The sequence below is a fragment of the Phoenix dactylifera genome, chromosome 5, assembly GCF_051530095.1.
Source record: "Phoenix dactylifera cultivar Ajwa chromosome 5, Ajwa_hap1_PhDact_Kaust_v1.1, whole genome shotgun sequence".
NCBI lineage: Eukaryota > Viridiplantae > Streptophyta > Magnoliopsida > Arecales > Arecaceae > Phoenix > Phoenix dactylifera.
Window position 1 is genome coordinate 12,594,243 of NC_143194.1, and position 11,437 is coordinate 12,605,679.

Sequence of the window (11,437 nt, forward strand, 5' to 3'; positions counted from 1 at the left end):
AGTAGGTACCTGAGAATCTTTAATCACTAGAACATAGCATACCAAACGTAATAATCTTAAATCATCGAGGATCAAATTACCCTAGGATAAAGATCACTAGTGATCTAAGATCACGTGGTGATCCTATTTGGGCCAACAAACGCCACCAAAATCACTTCAAAGTAGGCCCGTCGTACCGACCGTACTAACGTACCAGTACGGACCAGTACTACGGATTCAGCTTGGTTCGCACATCCAAAAGCTCCAAAAAAAAAATTTGAAATTGGTACCGATTTTAACACCGAACCAGACCGATTAGAGCCGGTACCGGTCGCACGGGCTGAACCGGCCGGTACGAGCCGGTTCAGCATTCCTTGCTTCAAACCCATCCATGCTATCATGAAAAATTTTCCTACTTAAATGGAAATAATGAACACATTGGGCTTCTTAGCTTACCATAGAAATAATTCAAATTATCTCCAATGAATATAATTTACATTGTGTTAGTTGATAGCTTAATGTAATTTTCTAAGATCTTGTGGGATCCTTTTCTCTGTTGTAACCCCCTCTCTCATTCCCCCAAACGAACCAAAAAACACAACATGGAGGTACTTTGTGCACATGCACTATATCCCTATATATAAAACAGATGCAAGGGAGAAACTGCCCTTTCTTCAAATTTGAGAAAAGCCAAAGGAAATAAAGGAGGCAAATCTATCAATCTTCCAACTCAAACCTGCCTCGCCCTACTTCAATGTCATTTGGGGCTGGTTCAAGATAGGACCAACCAACAAAATACCAAACCTTGACTCAATTTGATCCGTTAACTAACTTCAATAACTAAACTGGAACCCTTCCAATCCAAAAACTTTAAATTCAAACACAAATTTGCTAGGGTTGGATTAGATTGGTCCAGCTATGTTAGCTGAATGAAACATAACTTTCATTAACTAAACTGGAACTGAACCCTAGTCCAACATCTTGAACTCAAAAACAAATTTGGTCAAGTCAAATTAGATTGGTCAAGTTATATTAACTCAAATGAGACTTAAGTCATAAAAAAAGGTATATACTTTAAAATTTAAATAATGCTTAATTTTAAGACTTACATCTAACCCATCATTTGGTGGGTTTATATTGCTTATGCTCCACTTTAGTTTGACCTAGGCTATGATGAAGCTACTCTAACTTTTTAACTAGTTATGAATCACATATAGATAGACGCGGTTGCTAAAGATTTTAGGTTTAGAATAATTAAAATAAACTCTAATTCTGAAAAAACTGAATGTAATTAATTCATATTTCACTTTTCTGGCTAAATTGGGTTTTCTCGCACTTGATGGTTTTGAAGTTAGCATGAGCGTGTATGTTTCTATGTACTGTTTCTGCTCCTTTTCTTTTTCAAAGTCCAGCAATGTTACAATCACCTCTATAAAGTTCAGCATGTTTTATGCCTTTTGAAAGAGAGATCTGAATGTGCCAGCTTTCCAAGCTAGTAAAGTCGTCGGAAATTGTACCAAATGACCTGGGATGGAATCCTGCTACACCAGGGTTTGGGCAGTTAGGAGTGTGACAAAAAAACTTATCATGAGGTGGGGTGGGGGGAGAGAAATCTAACTAGATTACTATAGGATTATTTTAAATCTCGCAACATTAGAATCTCTTTTTATAGAAGTCCAGAATATTTTAACTTTTAATAAAAACCTAATTAAAATTATCTTAGGAATAATTTAAATCTTTAACAGACTACTCTGATTTATTTTTTAAAATGATTGAAGTTTTCTGGAATTGAAAAATTGGAAATGAAGCCACTTTTGTCCAGTTTAAGGATTTCCATTGCATCAAACTTGACACGTTCGGATCCAATTGGATCAAATCCAATTAGATGAGATCCATACTTGACCCAATTTGAGGCAGAATCTTAATTTAGACCTATATCTAACCCATACATTTTACTCTAAAAGTCAAGCTCAAGTAGGGTCAGTAGGGGTTAAATTCAGAACTTATTTGGGTTTTTTTTTTGCATCTACTTTGCACCAAAATTTTAAACCTGAAAAAAACGGCCATGTCAGATTATCTCTGTTCAATTTATGTTTGCTCAAGTAAGAATACCCTGATTAACTAAACTATCCGAATTGAATCCAAATTTCAAACCTAAAAACAAATTTGGTCAAGTCACATTAGCTTGGTTGAGTAATATTAGCTCAAGTGAGACTCAAGTTGTCAATTTTTTCAAGCCTCAGATTTAGTCTTAGATATGATCCACCTTGATGGGTTTAGATCTTTTCCTGTCTACTTTTAAGTTATATCTAGGCCACAAACAAGTTAGACTCGGACTATTTGACTAAATTTTGTCACATCAAATCTACTCCCTCTAGATCCAATTCGGTCAAAGTCCAATTAGATGAGATCCACAGCTGACCTAATTTGGGGGTGGACCTTAATTAAGACCTAGGCTATGCGTAACCTATGGTTTTAGTCTGGAAGTTGGATCAGAGTCAAGTTTTGTAGGACTCAAATTTGAAACTTTGTTCTTCTGACCTCTTTTATATTTTTGTATTTTAAATTTATTAAATGTAACTGCATCAACTTGTTGATTTGGTTGCCCTTTTAGTTAGCATTTTGGAAGTTTTAAAATTATTATATTATATTATTAAATATTTTTTGATTTTTATCACATGAACTTATAGTATAACATTGACTTTTCCTAAAAGATATGACATTGGCTTATTTGTTCAAAGCCTTCATCTACTTTTCAAAACTTATTTTCATTTTACTCACTAGATTATGCAGTACACTTTTTGTAATTTTATAATTTTCACTTTTTCTAAGTAATGCCTTTTTATATATCCATAGTTGAATCTTTATTTCTAATTTTACTTTTATTTGGATTTAGTTTTTATAAATTTCATGCCAAAGTTTCGTTTTATTCCTCAGCATCATATGAATATTTTAATATGACATTCTAAATGTCAAATTAAAAGCATGCAATGCACAACATTTATTTTTTTTCAATGAACAACAACGCAAGAGTTTTTCTTCAACATGAAGATCCTGTTCATTGATAGACCAAAACAGGGAAATGGACAATGTCCTCAAGTGCTAATAAAGATGCCAGAATGCCCAAATAATTAGACAAAAATGCCACATCAGAAAACATTGATAACATGAGAATAGCGCTAGTCCAAAGGTCATGGAAGTGAGATGATAGATTTTAGAAAGATCGACATTTTTTTATTTGAGATAATGACAGGCAAGTCTCCACTTTCCACCTTATATCCACTCCACTCCTGAAGGGCTGACTTCAACCAGAATCAAACCGCCACCGCCTTAGCCAAGGAGCAACTGGTGCTGCCACATGAGAAGGCACTCAATGTAAAGATCAACACATGTTTGCTTGCAAGTATGGCAGAACCAGGAAAAGGAAAAATAATAAATGAACAACAATATATAAACTTTTTTCTCTACACTCTTCCCATGTATAACGTCCAGAGCCTTATGCAGATAGTCTATTTTTTACTGTACAATAGACAAAAAAGGGCAGCCCCATGCACGAGGATCCTGCCATTAAGGGGTCTAGGGAGGGCCATGACCTTACCACTAAGAGCACCCCAGACACCGAGGTCACATTGCATCAACCTTTAACTTGCACCGAGGCTCGCCCTGCTACCATTACTAGGAGCAGTACGAATGGAGTCTTATCAAATTGCAAGTGCAAAGAAATGTCAAATGAGGCAACAATTACTACCAAGAATTGGCATCTCATACTGGCATCTAATACTTATATTGGTAAATGACAGATCTGATTCAATTATAGGACTACAAACCATACGGATCTTAAATAATTAAACTTTTAGAAAGAAAGTTAAAAAGATAAACAAAAGTAATTTTGAAATTACAAACATATTAGATACATGATATATATGGTGAAGATCACTTAGTCAAAAGAAAATATAAGAATAATAGGAAAAAGGATAGAAAGAACAAAGAAATATAGTCCTTAAATATCTGCAAGTACTATCAATTATCAAACAATCCAAAACTCTCCTTGCTTATTTAAAATTGTAGGACACCTTCCAAAGAAATAAGAAAAAAATAAAATCCCCATGACTAAACGAAATATAGAGAAAGAGAAGCTCTAGAAACTTGAGTCCCCAAAACATTCTTTTATTTTGTTTCGAGGGCACCACAATTTAGAGCTAAACATTATGTCCTTATTGTTAGTTAGGTAGTCACCAAGACATACCAATTGGCCTATAAAGGATGAGTTCACAGAAATAGAAATCTTGAAAAGAAACTGTATTATGTCAAGCTTCCTTCAAAATAAGACCAAACTAGGTGGATACAAACTAAATGAGGAGCTTCAGCATAAGACCATCATGCATTTAGAACTGCAATAAGTGCCTTCTAACTTTCCATACTTGCACCATCTCATTCCGCCCTTGGCTCTCATCATGTGAACTTCTAATGAATCATATCAGTCTACACTGTTAATAAAAATTCAGCTCTGACGAAGTGCTTTCTTCTAGTGATTTCAGATTATATTTATGTGCTTCTTCCTTCCCCATGCAAGTTGAACAACAATCTTGTATCAAAACTTCCCTACATTAGACTATTAGTTAAAGTGAAAATTGTTTAGCTAGAGACAAAGAAAAAGAAAATGAGCACAAGAACAAAATGAAGCGGTAGAGATCTGACACAATTTTAAATGAGAGGATCTTGGAGTCAAACTTCAGGTGTTTTGGAGGACATCTCAAACTAGTAATTAACAGACAAATTTATTTTGCACCAAGATATATTGGCAATTGCCACATAGTTCACTTAAATCTGCTCATTGTATTGACCACGCATCTAGGAGATCTTGATGGCCGTAGGGAAAGGCATAATCAATTAAAATAAGTGAAAGATTTCATAGGCCCAAATACGAGAAGGATGTAGAGTCAAGCCTTGGTGCAATGGTAAGGTTGCTCTATTATGACTTAGGTATCACTTATTTGAAACATGAAAACAACCTCTTCACATACGGAGGTAAGGCTGCAAATATCTGACCTCCCCAGAACCCATAGTAGCGGGAGCCTCATGCACTAGGATGCTCGTTTTTAAATATTAGAAGAACATCGCAAAGGCTACGGAATGCAAGGAAAGAAAAAGGGATCCGGATGTCCAGAGTTCTTGCTATTCAATTTTCTCTAGGATTTTTCTATGAGGATTTACAGCCCAAGTCAAAAATCAGGTACAGTGAAAATTTATTGTTTTGCATCAAGACAAAACCTAACATGGATATACCAATTTTCTTTTGTTTTTGGCGTTCCCTTGAAAAATTCAATTATATCATCTTTTTTTCCTTTAAAATCAGATCAAGTCATGGAAATTGTAGAAACTATTCCATGAGAGCTGCTAAAAGTCCACATCTTGTCAATCCTCTAAAGGACATCCCAATGATACAGAGGCAATTACAAAAGGCATCTAGATGATAAGATATAAATAAGATCCATAATATTCAGTGACCAGTCAGAAGAAGTTATATGCCCATTCTAGTTTGTAATTCATGATTCTTTCACTTGCTAGTCCTGTATATCAAATGATTGAAGTTAGATGCAGCGTCTTGTATATATCATCGACTGGAAATTGTATCAGGCTCACAGCCAGCAGATGCTCGGGGAATATGCATGACCACACCAATATGATTACTATCCTCCACACCAGCCCTATGTAATTGATATTGCAAACCTACTCCATGAAGGGTGGCATACATCATTCACTATACTGTGGAATATATGCATTATCTGCAATCGTACAAAGATTAGTATTGCTTGCAAATAAGTTTTGCATAGTGGCAATAGTATGTCTATAACATCTAGAAAATGATATTAGTATGTGTGCATAGTTCCATTTGGAACTAAAGTATTCATTTTTCACCAAGATTTAAACTGGCATATGTTGTTAATGTCTAGAAATAGGTTTGTATATCAGTTTTTATTATGAACTTTTAAAACTAATGCAAGCCCATGTTAGACAACAATTGATATAAGTACCTAAAAAGACTTATAATGTTAATTTCTTATAAACTGACACAAAAATGTTTACTTGTTGGCATCGAGAAAATTTTTTCATTCTAAGTTTAAAAAGAATGGACAAAGTCATAACAGGTCAGTTTTTGATATCTTAGAAGTTAGCTTATCTTCAATGTCGAGACATGCCAAGTGTCAACAAGACAAATACATGTCTCTTGACTACTGAACATGTAATAGACAATGCTTGTCCTTTCAGAATCCATCTAACAGGGAAACATTTCTTTTAAATGAAGCATTTCTATCTCAACCTATTTTACTTATGAACCCATAAAGTTCTTTTTTTCTTTAGATGTGTTTTCAGGAAGGAATCCAACTCCTATGAGATTATCGAGAAGATTTCCAGATGAAATGTTTGGAACTTCTATGTAGACATTCTATCTTCACTCTTGTCAATGACTTATTCTTCAAATTAGGTTGCAGATTACCACACAAATCATTAATTCAATTCTGTAAATCTGGATTTTAATTTAATGGATTAGCACAAGAGAATATGCAAATAGGCCACTAAAACAAAAGAAAATTGACTATAAGACCCTCTTGAACCTATATGCTTAGGAAAAATCCTACTAGAACTACTTATCTTGCATCTTGCCTTCCTCTCTACGCAGTCGCATCAAAATTTGAAGCCATAAAAGGTATATATGTTTTCATCTCATACAGTAACGGCGTATAGTTGGGTACGAAACCAATACATACCAGGTAAGACATTAAGACCATTCATCGCAGCTAGACTGTGATGTTGGAATCATATGGATGTGCCATTGGCATATTATGGTCTGATTGCTTATGCTTAATGGTGAATGTCACACTCATAAATGAATCAAATATTACAAAGTAAAGCATGATAAAGTAAAATGTTTCTTGAGCAAACTTGTGTGCATCCATGCATTTGCAAAGATGCCTCCACAGGATATAATTATGAGTACTGATATGGATCCTTAAAATGATTTATCAAATCATTTCTAGAAGACCATCAAGTTCGGTGTACTTTAGATCCCCAATCAACAGCTTGAAAGCTTGTTGACCAACAAAAATTTTGAAGAATGGATTATACAAGTTAGCAAAAGTCAATTAGGTGACTCCCCTTATAGTAGTCCGATATGATATGCTTTATAATATATAACCCACATTCCAGCAGTCCTCCTGTCCTGCCCTGTTGGTGCTTTATTTTTCCACCACCGTTTGCATTATACTCTGGACATTACATTGTTCTGCAAAAGCATCCTTGAACTTTGGCACTTGAAAAAGCAAATTACAGCATCACTTGAAACTTTTTAAGTATAAATAATCACTTCAAATTTAAAGAGATTCCTCATTACATGTTCGGCACATGCCAAAGCTAATTAGCCTATAATAGAACTATAATGCATGCAATAATCTGCATGTGCAAAATTACATTTAAACTTTAATCCAACAGTCAAGTTGATGGATGAAAAATATTCCATGTATGATAGTCTAATATCATAAATTGAAGGGTTACAGACATCTAAGACTGCAATTTTGTCTTGCAAATCATTTCCATACTAACTAGTGGCTCCTCTTATAGTCTAATATGTTAGATAACATCGAGTTCTATGCACCAATCTTATCTCATCGATATAGTTTCACATGCAAACCACAAAAGGGAGTTGTCTACAACTTCAATCAGTAACAACATAAATCTTAAATTCAAATCGGAATGATCATAATGATATGCATATTTTCACCAATCAAGTGGTTAATATGGTACCCAAAATTCTTTTAATGAGTTTCAAATTAAAGTCATTGTTAAAAAAACAATTATTTTCTTAACCAAAATAACTAACATCTGGATAATATGTACTTCTAAATTTCAAAGAATTCTGAATTCTCATAAGTTTGGTAGATACATCATCCAAGTACATGGATGACCCATCAGGCAGTCAGGACAGGATCCTGACTATAATATATCTAAACATTTGCGTTCAATTTAATCATATGTCTAGGCACCAAATTGTAGTTTAAACCCATTGAAACTCCATATTTAACTGAAATTGAATACATTTTCTACAACGATATCACGGATTAGAGCACACTGAATGCAACTTCTGTCAGTATAAGGTAACAGTTTACAAGCACAAACCATAATTAGATACCTGTTAATCATTCTCAACCTCATCCAGCATGCATTTCTCACTAACTACTAAGGATGGCCCTAAAAATTAATTTAGTAGATGATACAATGTATTCATGCACATCAAATGAGTGTTCCTTGACAACAGACTGATGTTGACTCACCACAAACAAACATTTAAGTCAATTCAAAATTAAACAGTCAGGCCTACTAAGACCCATATTTTCCTGTTTCATATGATAGATTAATCTGCATCACACTTACAGTTGGATGCTTAAGGCAGCAAAGATCATGTTCTTTTCTATGTTCAACTCTTCAAAAAAGAATATCACAAATGAATAATCAGAGACTCTGCATACCAGATAGATTTCATAAAGTTTTTGCATTCCTAATAGGCATAATCTGACCTAGTTAAATTCAGGTTATGTTTATACCAGCATGGTTTGGAAGCTTAATGTGTACAGCCCCTTATCAAGTACTACAATAACTTATTAGTCTTGCATCTTCGCATTCCAAATGATGCTGGTATATTTAAGCTAACTCAAGCTCCACAGAAGTACAATCCATTCATCAAGCTTGACCAAAAGGATGTAATACAGAACTAAGCAACTTGATACAGAACATCAAGAAAAGCATAATAAACAGATTTCACAAATACGATTCACATTCTGGGTAAGTAATAACAGTGTATGATCTAAAGGGCCCATTCAAGGACTGTCTTATTTGTATCATAAGATCCATAAACTAGCACATCTATACAGGGTTCATTTATTTAAGCCCCAAAAAGTAGCCGCTCATGGAACTAATCAAGTATCAGCCCGCACCATAAATCCCGCTTCATCCAAAGCACAGATTGCTTGCCGAGAAACACCTCTTATAAAGAAAACAACCGTAGCAGAAAACAATAACCCACAAATAAAGGTAGAAAAAGCAGCAAAAAATCCAAGTGGAAAACCAAAAGTCCACACCAATACCAAAAAAGAAGATGAGGAGATAATAACTAGATTTCTAATGTCCAGAACCCTAAATCCCCGACACTAAAACCCTAGAAATCCGACCAAACACCGCAATGGCACACAGAAAAGACCGTCCCAGATACAAAGAAATCTCCACGCTGTAGAGAAAAAGGGGCCCGGGCGAAAAAGAGCTGCCACCGAACCCCAGATACGCAAGCTACCTCTCAGATAGAGAAGGAGAGAAGAAGGGAACAGAGAGAGAGAGAGAAGAAGAAGAATGAGAGAAGAAAAGGTTTTCTTCGAGGATATACCTGGGGGCTTCCGAGGAGATCTCTCGTCGACGGCGAAGGCGGAGGACGGAGAAAATAGGAATTTCGAGGGTTTTGAGGAGGGAGGGAGATTAGGGATTGGAGAAGAAAGTGGAAGAGCGGAAATGAATGGACGTCTGGTGGCCTGTATTTATTATTATTATTTTTTTGTTAACTGTATTTAGTATTATTGGCCGGAGCACTTCGCCCGCGTCACGGTTCTTCCTGTGTGCACGACGCGTCGGATTGTGGCTCCGCTGGAGCCCGCGGACCCATCCGCTGCGCCAGAGAATCTCTTTTTTGCAGATAACCCCCTAGAGTAGTACTAATTCATATTTTATTTTGACGAATAGACTAATCCTCACTATTTTAGTATTCTAGCGCAGCAGAAACCATTTATTTTCATACTCATAATAGCCACCAAAATATGTGACTTCTTTTAAATAATCCCCTAGCGTAAACTAATTCTTATTATTTTTTTGATGAATACACGTCCTCTTTTGGAACCAATTTTGGGAACCATTGACCATGATCGTCCTGCACGAGTGACCGATCACGGATTTTTATTCAATCGTGGGCTACTCGTAGTTCAACCAAATGCCCCACTCATTATTTTTCTTTTTAGTTAAAGTTCCACTATTCTTTCTTCCTTCTTCGAACCCTCTCAAATCTTCACAACTCTTCTCCTCAAACCCTTAAGCAATCCATCCTCCTCTACCACTAATCGAGGTATCTCTCTAGATCTAGATGAAGTGCTTCCTTTCCATGGTGGTTCTATATTCTTTCTTCCTAATCGAGCTCAATCGCCTCTCAATCTACCAACATTGCTATGCCTATCTCACTTTTTTGATCTAGCCGTGTTGTCACTGTTCCCCTAAAATCTAGCTCCCCATCTCCGGTGATTTCAAGAAGGGGAAAAGGGAGAGTGAGTTAGAGGTTCGGTGGATCATAGAGTCGAAGGAGGTTCTTTTCATCAACTACCGCCAGTTCAATAAGTAAACTCACCACTCGGTTATCCACATCTCATGGCTATAATCCCGAACAGAGCCTAAAACTCACCTTCATCAAATAACACTAGTTGAAGAAGCAGTCATTGCCAACTACTTCTTCGTCTCCCATGGCCATGATCTTAGACAAAGTGTTGGCTTTAAAGGTTTGCTTTTGATTATGCAAAATATTTGAATAAAAAGTTCACTAATTAATTGCATTGAGTATGATTGAATGTTTATAGAAAGCCAAGAAGAAAGGCTTCAATAATTCTCAAATAAAGATTAATTATCCAAAGATCTGCACAAAGAAACTCAACTCCAAATAGGCCTTGAAACAACTTTTGAATGCTCAGATGCAAATACAGAAAATTCTGACTTGGGCTATCTCAAGAGTCATCCCTTAGATTGCAATAAGTCGACCTTGGCATACTGATACAGACTGATACGCCCTCATAAGTCGACTCTAACAGATCGTGAGTCGACTCAAGAACAATTTTAGAAGATAGATGAAAAACTATAAAATTCATCATATTAACGAGCCGACCTATGAAGAACACGAGCCGACTCCAATCAAACAAGAGTCTAACCTAGAAGCAAATGAGTCAATCTCTAAATGGCTATAGAGAAAAAAATAGAGCTATAAATTTTATCATATTGGTGAGTTGACCTATGAAAAATACGAGCTGACTCCAATCAAACAATAGTCGACCCTATAAGCAAACAAGTCGACCGCTTAACGGCCACAAAAAAAACATAAAAAGCAGTAAAATTTAGTCTGTTGGAGAATTGGCCCATGTCACTCACGAGTCGACTCCTAAACTAAAAGAGTCGGTTCTATAATGGTCGCAGAAAGAAGATAGAGTGCAGCAAAAACCACAACAAGTTTGAATCGACCTGTGAAGATCATGAGTTGACTCTTGGAGATCACGACTTGACCCCTAAAAATGTCGAGTCGATCCCTCTATGCCAGACAATAGTAATGGCTAGTTTTTCTATAAATCAAAACGGTTATTTTTATCTCACAACGGCTCTTTTGATC

At 35.8% G+C, this 11,437-nt stretch overlaps 1 protein-coding gene across 5 annotated transcripts in view; it reads right to left on the bottom strand.

Annotated features, from left to right (window-relative positions):
• LOC103695676 (flowering locus K homology domain) overlaps positions 1-9,571 on the bottom strand; it is a 31,547-nt gene extending 21,976 nt beyond the window's left edge. The window contains exons 1-2 of one of the 5 annotated variants that reach the window (XM_008777054.6): positions 9,413-9,565; positions 3,252-3,330 (exon numbers count right to left, since the gene is read on the bottom strand). The gene's annotated coding sequence lies outside the window, so the exon portion shown is untranslated. Of the gene's footprint in view, positions 1-3,251; positions 7,265-9,412 lie in introns of all 5 variants that reach the window. The other 4 variants (XM_088721656.2, XM_088721657.2, XM_008777056.6 and 1 more) reach the window with 4 other exon arrangements.
• Positions 9,572-11,437: the final 1,866 nt, after the last annotated feature.